Raw genomic sequence first — 9,305 nt, forward strand, 5'->3', positions numbered from 1 at the left:
ACTTCGGGGCCATTGGTTCCGGACAGCGACATGTGTATACAACTTATAGGTAAGACCATAAACAATGATTATCTTGATGAAACAATAACATGTTCAGATCTGAGATCATGGCACTCGGGCCCTAGTGGCAAGCATTAAGCATAACAAGTTGCAACAATATCATCAAAGTACCAATTACGGACACTAGGCACTATGCCCTAACAATCTTATGCTATTACATGACCAATCTCATCCAATCCCTACCATCCCCTTCGGCCTACAGCGGGGGAATTACTCACACATGGATGGGGGAAACATGGCTGGTTGATGTAGAGGCGTTGGCGGTGATGGCGGCGATGATCTCCTCCAATTCCCCGTCCCGGCGGAGTGCCAGAACGGAGACTTCTGGCTCCCGCGACGGAGTTTCGCGATGTGGCGGCGTTCTGGAGGGTTTCTGGCGACTTCGACTTCTCTCTGTGCGTTTTTAGGTCGAGGCCGATAAATATTCCGAAGGAGGGCGTCGGAGGCCGGCCGAGGGGGCCACACCACAGGGCCGCGCGGGCCCCCCTGGGCCGCGCCGCCATATGGTGTGGGGCCCTCGGGCCTCCACCTTAATTGTCCTTCTGGCTCCGTCATTATTCTGGGAAAATAGGGCCTTCTGCATAAATTCCGAGGATTTTCCCGAAAGTTGGATTTCTGCACAAAAACGAGACACCAGAGCAGTTCTGCTGAAAACAGCGTTAGTCTGTGTTAGTTGCATCCAAAATGCACAAATTAGAGGCAAAACAATAGCAAAAGTGTTCGGGAAAGTAGATTTTTTTTTTCGAAATGGGGTTGCCCCAGCCTCTGCATCAAAATGATGCATATGGCCGCTTTATTACTTTATTTTGAGTGAGTGCAAGACCTTATTACAAAACAAGTATCAGTCATGGTGGATACAAAGATCAACCATTAAAAAGAAAACAAAACAACGGGTGCCAGTGATACATCATATTGTGATCCTATGATCAAGCCGCCAACCGAACCGACTGTAGAAATCCCGTGCGACCGTCTCCAAACGGTTGCACCCAGACTCCATGGCAGCTCGCTGCTCCTCTGCTTGGATATAAGACCACGTACGGATCCAATGTATGGCCAAGGGAATAACCTGTAAGAAAGAATGAGGTTTCTGCTTGTTAAAAATAAAATCATTACGAACATTCCATATAGCCCAAACAATGGCACAAACACCCACCCTAATCCCTTTTTTGGCAATACCGCTTAACCAATTTCCAAAAAGATTTGTAATATTAGAAGGTGGGGATATACTGAACGCCAAAAAGATTATGCGCCAAACAGTTTTTGCCAACGGGCATTCAAAGAACAAATGCTGAATGGATTCATCTTTATCACAAAACACACAAGTTTTACTTCCTTCCCAATTCCTTTTAGCGAGATTATCCTTTGTTAGAATTACTTTACGGTGGAGGAACCACATGAATATCTTAATTTTTAAAGGAACCTTTATTTTCCAAATATATTTGCGCAGATATTTAGTTTGATCATCTAAAAGATCAAGATACATAGATTTAACCGTGAAACCACCAGAGGTAGTAAGTCTCCATACAAAAGTGTCTTTTTCATTAGACAACTGAATATTCATCAGTCGTTCAACTAGTTCTAACCATTGCACCCACTTGTTGGGTGTCAATGTCCTACGAAATGAAATATTGAGTGAATTAGCTCCCAAAACATCAGCAACAGCAACTTGTTTTCCGTTGACAATGTTATATAGCGACTCATACTGCTGAGACAAAGGGGTATCTCCTAACCAAACATCTTCCCAAAATCTGATTGAGGTGCCATCACCCACCTTGAAAGTTCCTCTTTTGAAGAACTCTTCTTTCACTTTCATTAGTCCCTTCCAAAAGGGAGAGTCAAGCGGTTTTACTGTCACTTGTGACAAACTTTTAGATTGCAAATACTTGTTTCGTAGTAATTCTTGCCAAACCCCTTCTTCATTTAAAAGCTTAAACAACCATTTACTAAGCAAGCATTTGTTTTTGACTTCTAGTACTTCAATCCCTAACCCTCCTTGATCTTTAGGTCGGCAAATTATGTTCCATTTAGTCAGCCTATATTTTCTTTTGTGCCCATCGCTTTGCCAGAAAAAACGTGATCGATAATAGTCTAATCGTTTCCTTACCCCTATAGGTATCTCGAGGAACGATAGCATGAACATCAGTAAACTCATCAAAACTGAATTTATGAGGATCAATCTATCACCATAAGACAGCAATTTTCCTATCCAACAACTCAACTTTCTTTCACATCTATCCTCAACCGGCTTCCATTCCCCATTTCTAAGTTTTCTGAAATGAATTGGGATACCTAAGTATTTAAAAGGGAACATTCCCAGGTCACATCCAAAAAGAAGGCGATAGTCCTCCTCCACATCCTTAGCATTGCCAAAACAAAAAAGCTCACTTTTGTGAAAATTAATTTTTAGACCGGAAAGTTGTTCAAACATACATAAGATTAGCTTCATATTTAAGGCTTTTTCCAAATCATGTTCCATAAAAATAATGGTGTCGTCCGCGTATTGTAGAATTGAGACACCACCATCCACAAGATGAGGAATGAGTCCCTCGACCTGACCATCCTCCTTAGCTCTATTAATGATAATAGCTAGCATGTCGGCGACAATATTAAATAAAATTGGCGATAAAGGATCTCCTTGTCTAAGACCTTTCTTCGTTTGAAAATAATGTCCAATGTCATCATTCACCCTAATGCCGACACTCCCTCTACTCACAAAATCTTGGATCCATTTACACCACTTCAGATCGAAACCTTTCATTCGCAAAGCTTGTTGTAAGAAATCCCAATTAACTTTATCATACGCTTTTTCAAAATCTAACTTCAGAAGAACACCGTTCATTTTTTTCCTTTGAAGTTCGTGAATGGTTTCATGGAGGACAACGACTCCCTCTAAAATGTGGCGCCCTGGCATGAACGCAGTTTGTGTCGGTCTGACCACCTTGTGTGCGACCTATGTGACACGGTTCGTGCCCACCTTAGTAAAAATTTTGAAACTTACATTTAAAAGACATATTGGCCTATATTGTTGGATCTGAATCGCATTTTCTTTCTTAGGAAGCAAAATGATCGTTCCAAAGTTAAGATGAAATAGAGGAAGATCACCCTCCTGAAACGCTGCAAACATGGCCATGAGGTCTGTTTTGATCACGTCCCAAAATTTTTGATAAAATTCAGCGGGAAAACCATCCGGTCCCGACGCCTTATTTTTCTCCATTTGCATAATAGCAGCGTATACTTCCTGTTCAGTAAAGTTGGCTATGAGAATTTTATTCTCTTCATCCGACAGCTGAGGAATATCGGCCTTGTCCGATTCTCTCATAGCAAAAAGATTTGGGCTCGGAGCTCCGAATAGGTTTTTATAGTATTCTGAAATATACACTTTCAAATTTTCTTGACCAACGATCGTACCTTCTTCTTGTTCTAGTTGGAATATTTTTTTCCTCCTATGTTTACCATTGGCAATAAGGTGAAAAAATTTAGTATTATTACCTCCTTCCTGAATAAATTTGACTTTAGCTCTTTGGGCCCATTTCGATTCTTCCTCACGACGCAGCTTGGCTAAGCTATCTGTAGAGACTTTTAGTTCTGCACGCTCTGAAGCACTAAGAGGCATAGTCTCAGCCTTCTTATCTAGAAAGTCAATCAACAACAAAAGTCTCTCTTTTTCTTTTTTATAAACACTACTAAGGTTTTTTGCCCACCCTCTAAGGTAACTCCTAAGATGACGGATTTTATTTTGCCATACCTCCATAGGACTATTCCCATGCTGCATAGAATTCCACTCCCTTGCAATGAGATCAGAGAAGTCCTCACGTCTCAGCCATGAGAGTTCAAAAGAGAATTGGACCTTGTTCCCGAGGTGAGCTTGTTCACCTGAATCGAGAATCAAAGGAGTATGATCCGAACCTGCCCGAGGGAGGGCTCTAACCGACACAAGAGGAAATTTCTGCTCCCACTCGACACTCGCCAAAACTCTGTCTAATTTTTCATATGTAGGTGATTCTCTACGACTCGCCCATGTATATTGTCTACCTGAAAGCTCAATCTCTCTAAGATCAAGACTCTCAATAATAGCATTAAAAACAAAGGGCCAACGTGCATTAAAATTATCTTTATTCTTGTCCTCCTGTCTACGCATTATGTTAAAATCGCCCCCTATAAGCATAGGTAAAGTTTCAATCTCGCAGACCCTTACCAGCTCGGCTAAGAACTCCGGCTTATGCTCATCTTGAGCTGCCCCATAGACGGGTATAAGAGACCACTCAAAACCGTCTTGCTTGGAATGAATGTGGAATTTGACACAATGGCTGCCATTATCAACCTTGAGGACCTGAAGAGTCTCGCTATTAATACCTACTAAAATGCCTCCGGATCTCCCTTGTGGAGGTAGGCAATACCAAACGAAATCAAGACCCCCTGAAAGGTGTCTAAGGAAAGGCATAGAAAAGTTCTCCCGCCCTGTCTCAATTATGGCAAAAAAATCTAATTTTAGATCTCTTATAGTTTCATGCACAAAGCAATGTTTGGCAGTATCCCGAAACCCATCACTATTCCAAAATCCCCCTTTCATTGTAAAAGCACTGAGTTTTTATTTTTATTCTTTAGGCGTGCACTGCATCGTCGCACCACAGCTACGTCTGGTATCCTTCTCTTATATACCCTGATTGGTTTGGTAGGTCTCAACGGAGGATCCTTGTGACCCTCCAAGGATGGGTGTTCTTCATCAACCAGGTCTGAACTAAGGCCATTTGCCTCATCCATAACCAAGCTAGAAAAGGTGTCATCCTCTTTACTCTGAACCTCACTTTTATTTCTAAGCATGATTAGCGTTCTCTGTAAGTCTATATCTTTGATCTTGTTAATTGAAGTGGAAACATTACTTGGTGAAACCCCTAAAGAAATTCCTAACTTAGATGCACGTGCAACAACAACTTCATTTGGAATGGAAGCAATCGTGAATTTGGAAGAAATATTAGTACCTGAATACAGAATATCATCTCTAGCCTGTGCATTCTGCTGCGCACGTTCCAGTTGTGTCACATCAGCATTAGGCTGAGCTTTGATTCTTTCACTTGTTCGCACACCAAAAACCGCCTCTTCAGAAATTCCACCAAAAGCAATCACATCTTTTTTAGAATATCTCCCACCCAGGAAAACACCGGTGCCCCTTGTGATCACCTCAGCAGATGGCGTCTTCATTGGCGAAGGATGCAAAGAACCCGAGCTCGACCCACCTCTCCCTTGTGGAGTGTGGGGCGATGCTGCAGTTTGTGAAAAAACATAAGAATCAGCAGGAACAAAATGCTTAGTAAATTGCATAAACGGAGATGAAAAATTCTCAGGAAATTGCATAGACGGAGAGGAAAAATCACCCAAATGGACTTTCTCCAAGGGCAGCTGTGAACGCTGTTCATCTCCCGCCTCAACAACATCCGTAGGGAACGAGACTTGACTCGAAATAACCCCCTCCTGAGAATCATGAACAGCCTGTCGCGGTAAAGAAAGGACCGGATCCTCTGCCCGCGGAGAAGAAATTAGGTTCTCTCCCGTGCCCACCTCAGTCTGTACGTTATTTTGAGAAAGATTCACACTCTGCCTATGTATCGAAGCCATCGAATCCTCTACATCAACAGTCTGCCCCGGCAGCGAAAATACCAGCTTGTCTACCACACCTGTCGCAACGTGGTTATCTTGCCGAGCCACTATTGGTTCGCAAACAACCCCATGCGGAGCAGATCCGGTCGCCTCCGTTTCATCTTCCTCCACTATCTGATACCATCGCTTAGATGGGACTGACTTGGAGCCACGGTTCAAAGGGGAGGTAGAAGGACAAGCAAAGTGATCAATTCCCACCTGGACCTGATCGACAGCCTCAACTATCTCCTCTGATCCGGTTTGCTCATTCTGTTGCTCCTCCGCAGCCTTGTCCGCAGGTGCAACAGCCGATGGAGGCTTTCCTTTATCATTGTTGTTTGCTTCATGAGTTCCATCACTATCCTTTTTAGAATCAGAATCATCATTATCCTTATCTTGGTCAGCAAAACCAGCTGGTACAACCGATCCATCAAGGGCCTCCACATGAATCTCAATGCCAAAACCCTCCCCATCCCAAAAATGATCTAGGTATCTCGGGATAAGCTGAGGATTAGCACAATCTATGCGCATACGAGCAATTCCGTGTTCCCTTGTAAATTTCATATCTACCTCTTTGGTCTTACCGACTAGGGAACCAACAGCAAAAAGACCCAAATAATCTCTGCATAATGTATCCGGGCATCCGAACACTCTGATCCACATATCAAATATACCCCATTTATCCAATCTCCTAGATGTCCAGTCTTCAAAATGCATAGTGATAGAAGTTCCTTCTACATCTACAGGTTTAAGCCTTCTCTGCCTCACAAGGTCAGCTTTAGATGGAAAAACAACACGAAAAGAATCAATCCCAACGGGTGTAATATCCCATTGGTGTTGTCCAGGAACCAGCCATTCAAGCTCCATCAGAAGTTGTTGAGTGCTCATTTGTCCCCCAGTGATCCGCACTCTACCAACCTTGCCACTGTCATTCTTTAGTTTTATATCTTTGTTCTGAGGAATGTCATAGAAGTTTAAACCTTCCCTACACAATCCATAGAGTATAGCAGTAGGTTTTGGCATCAATAAAAGGTGACAATCCTTGTCTTCATGCTTTGCAGAATCACAGTAGATACATAAAACTGCAGTGCATTCTGTTGCCTTATGCCCTTTAGTGTCACATCGAAAACAGAGGGTGCCATCAGGATTCTTACCCTTGTTCGCTGCACTTTGAGAGGTCCCAGCTTTGATCACTACCCCTACATCCTGGGTAACACCAATGGCTGATGCATTCGGGAAAGTAGATACATTTTGGACGTATCAAAGCCCCCAAGAGTTGTAGTCCAAGTCTTCGAATAAGACCCCAACAACAAAACTTGCCATAGGTGGGAAACCTACTCAAGAGGGGAGTCCTACTCAAGGTGGGACTCCCACCTTTCCTTGAGGGTGGTGGGCGGCCACCTATAGGTGGAGTCCACCTGGGATTCCTCCCCTTAGGGTTGGCCGACCATGCTAGTGGAGTCCCTCCGGGACTCCGCCTTCCATAGTGATTTCTTCCGGACTTTTATAGAACCTTCTAGAACCTTCCATAAATGCACCGGATCATTTTCAAACTTGTAAAATGACTTCCTATATATGAATCTTATTCTTCGGACCATTCTGGAACTCCTCGTGATATCCTGGATCCCATCCGAGACTCCGAACAAAACTTCGTACTCCATTCCATATTCCATATCTACTTAAACGACATCAAACCTTAAGTGTGTCACCCTACGGTTCGCGAACTATGCAGACATGGTTGAGACTTCCCTCCGACCAATAACCAATAGCGGGATCTGGAGATTCATAATGGCTCCCACATATTCAACGATGACTTAGTGATCGAATGAACCATTTACATATGATACCGATTCCCTTTGTCACACGATATTTTACTTGTCCGAGGTTTGATCATCGGTATCTCTATACCTCGTTCAACCTCGTCTCCTGACAAGTACTCTTTACTCGTACCGTGGTATGTGGTCTCTTATGAACCATCCATATGCTTGCAAGCTAATTAGATGATATTCCACCGAGAGGGCCCAGAGTATATCTATCCGTCATCGGGATGGACAAATCCCACTGTTAATCCATATGCCTCAACTCATACTTTCCGAATACCTAATCCCACCTTTATAACCACCCATTTACGCAGTGGCGTTTGATGTAATCAAAGTACCCTTCCGACATAAGTGATTTATATGATCTCATGGTCGAAAGGACTAGGTAACTATGTATCGAAAGCTTATAGCAAATGAACTTAATGACGTGATCTTATGCTACGCTTAATTGGGTGTGTCCATTACATCATTCACATAATGACATAACCTTGTTATTAATAACATCCAATGTTCATGATCACGAAACTATGATCATCTATTAATCAACAAGCTAGTTATACAAGAGGCTTACTAGGGACTCCTTGTTGTTTACATAACACACATGTATCAATGTTTCGGTTAATACAATTATAGCATGGTATATAAACATTTATCATAAACACAAAGATATATATAGCGACGATGATCAAGTGAGGCTTCCGGCTTGAGTGGAGCGTGAAGAGCTATCATCAAGATCAAGCGGGATGCGCAAGGCAAAGGTATGGCCTTGCTAGGTTTTCCTTTTATCGGTCTCAAGGTGGTTGTTGGGAGACCGGATTATAGGATAGATAGCCGCACTATCAAGAGGGGCTTTCGGTTGGGTAACTTGATCACATCGTCTTAGGGAGCTCAATCCTTTGCATACTTTGCATATCCTTATTGCTTCTTGGTGTTTCTCTGTGTGAGGTTTTTGAGCTTGTTGCTAGCTTTACAACAAGCCCAAGTTCATCGAAAACGGAATCCGCATGCATCTTCTATTGCGTTTTCGAGTTTGGACGTCTTCACCGTTTCTTGACGGTGGGAGACTCCCTCTCTAAAATCATCTAAAATGTTCTGTGGTTGTTGGGGTTCTATTCGTCGTTATCTTTCCAAAAAAAATGGTTTCATTCGAATCGGCATTCGGGAGCATTAGTTATTAATGAAAAAGGAAAAAGGAGAAAAGAATAAAAAGAAAAGAAAAAGAAAAGGGGGGGGGCTGCCGGCCGGCCGACCGGCCCGACCGGCCCGACCGGCCCACACACCGGCCGACCGGCCCACACGCCGAAACCGGGAGGCATACTGTGGCGCCCCCGACCTGGTCCGGCCCAGTGCCGGTCGCCGACCGCCCACCCGGCGCCAACCCCGGCCCAGCCGGACGCCCGCCGGCCCGCACTTCGAGCGCCCGCGCTATCTGCCGCCTCCCCGGCTCGCTTCGCCCCGACCGGCCTGTGGCTCGGTCCGGCCGGACTGGTGACCGGCCTGGCCGGCTCCAGGTCCGGTCGGCCGGCCTGTGCGTCGACCGGGTCGTTTTTCCTGCGCGTCTTGACTTGTCTTTTTCCCACAACGGTTTTATTTGCTCCCTAGCTATAAATATCCCTTCTTCCACCTTGAGCAAGTTAGCTCTTCCTATTCTCTCTCCTCCATTGTTGCATTTGAAGAACTTGCTCTCTTTCTTGTCTCCCCCCATGATTCTTGCTCATTCTTGAGGGATCTAAGAGAGGAGATCTAGATCTACACTTCCACCAATCCATTTCTCCTCTAAGTGAGGGGAAC

At 44.0% G+C, this 9,305-nt stretch overlaps 1 long non-coding RNA gene across 1 annotated transcript; it reads right to left on the reverse strand.

Annotated features, from left to right (window-relative positions):
* Window positions 1-961: 961 nt before the first annotated feature.
* On the reverse strand, window positions 962-5,906 carry LOC127338297 (uncharacterized). Its single transcript, XR_007874277.2, has 3 exons — window positions 5,433-5,906; window positions 5,040-5,321; window positions 962-1,126 (listed from the first exon to the last, which is right to left on the reverse strand). It is a non-coding gene; the product is annotated as an uncharacterized lncRNA (long non-coding RNA).
* Window positions 5,907-9,305: the final 3,399 nt, after the last annotated feature.

Source organism: Lolium perenne, chromosome 3, assembly GCF_019359855.2.
Source record: "Lolium perenne isolate Kyuss_39 chromosome 3, Kyuss_2.0, whole genome shotgun sequence".
NCBI classification, from domain to species: domain Eukaryota; kingdom Viridiplantae; phylum Streptophyta; class Magnoliopsida; order Poales; family Poaceae; genus Lolium; species Lolium perenne.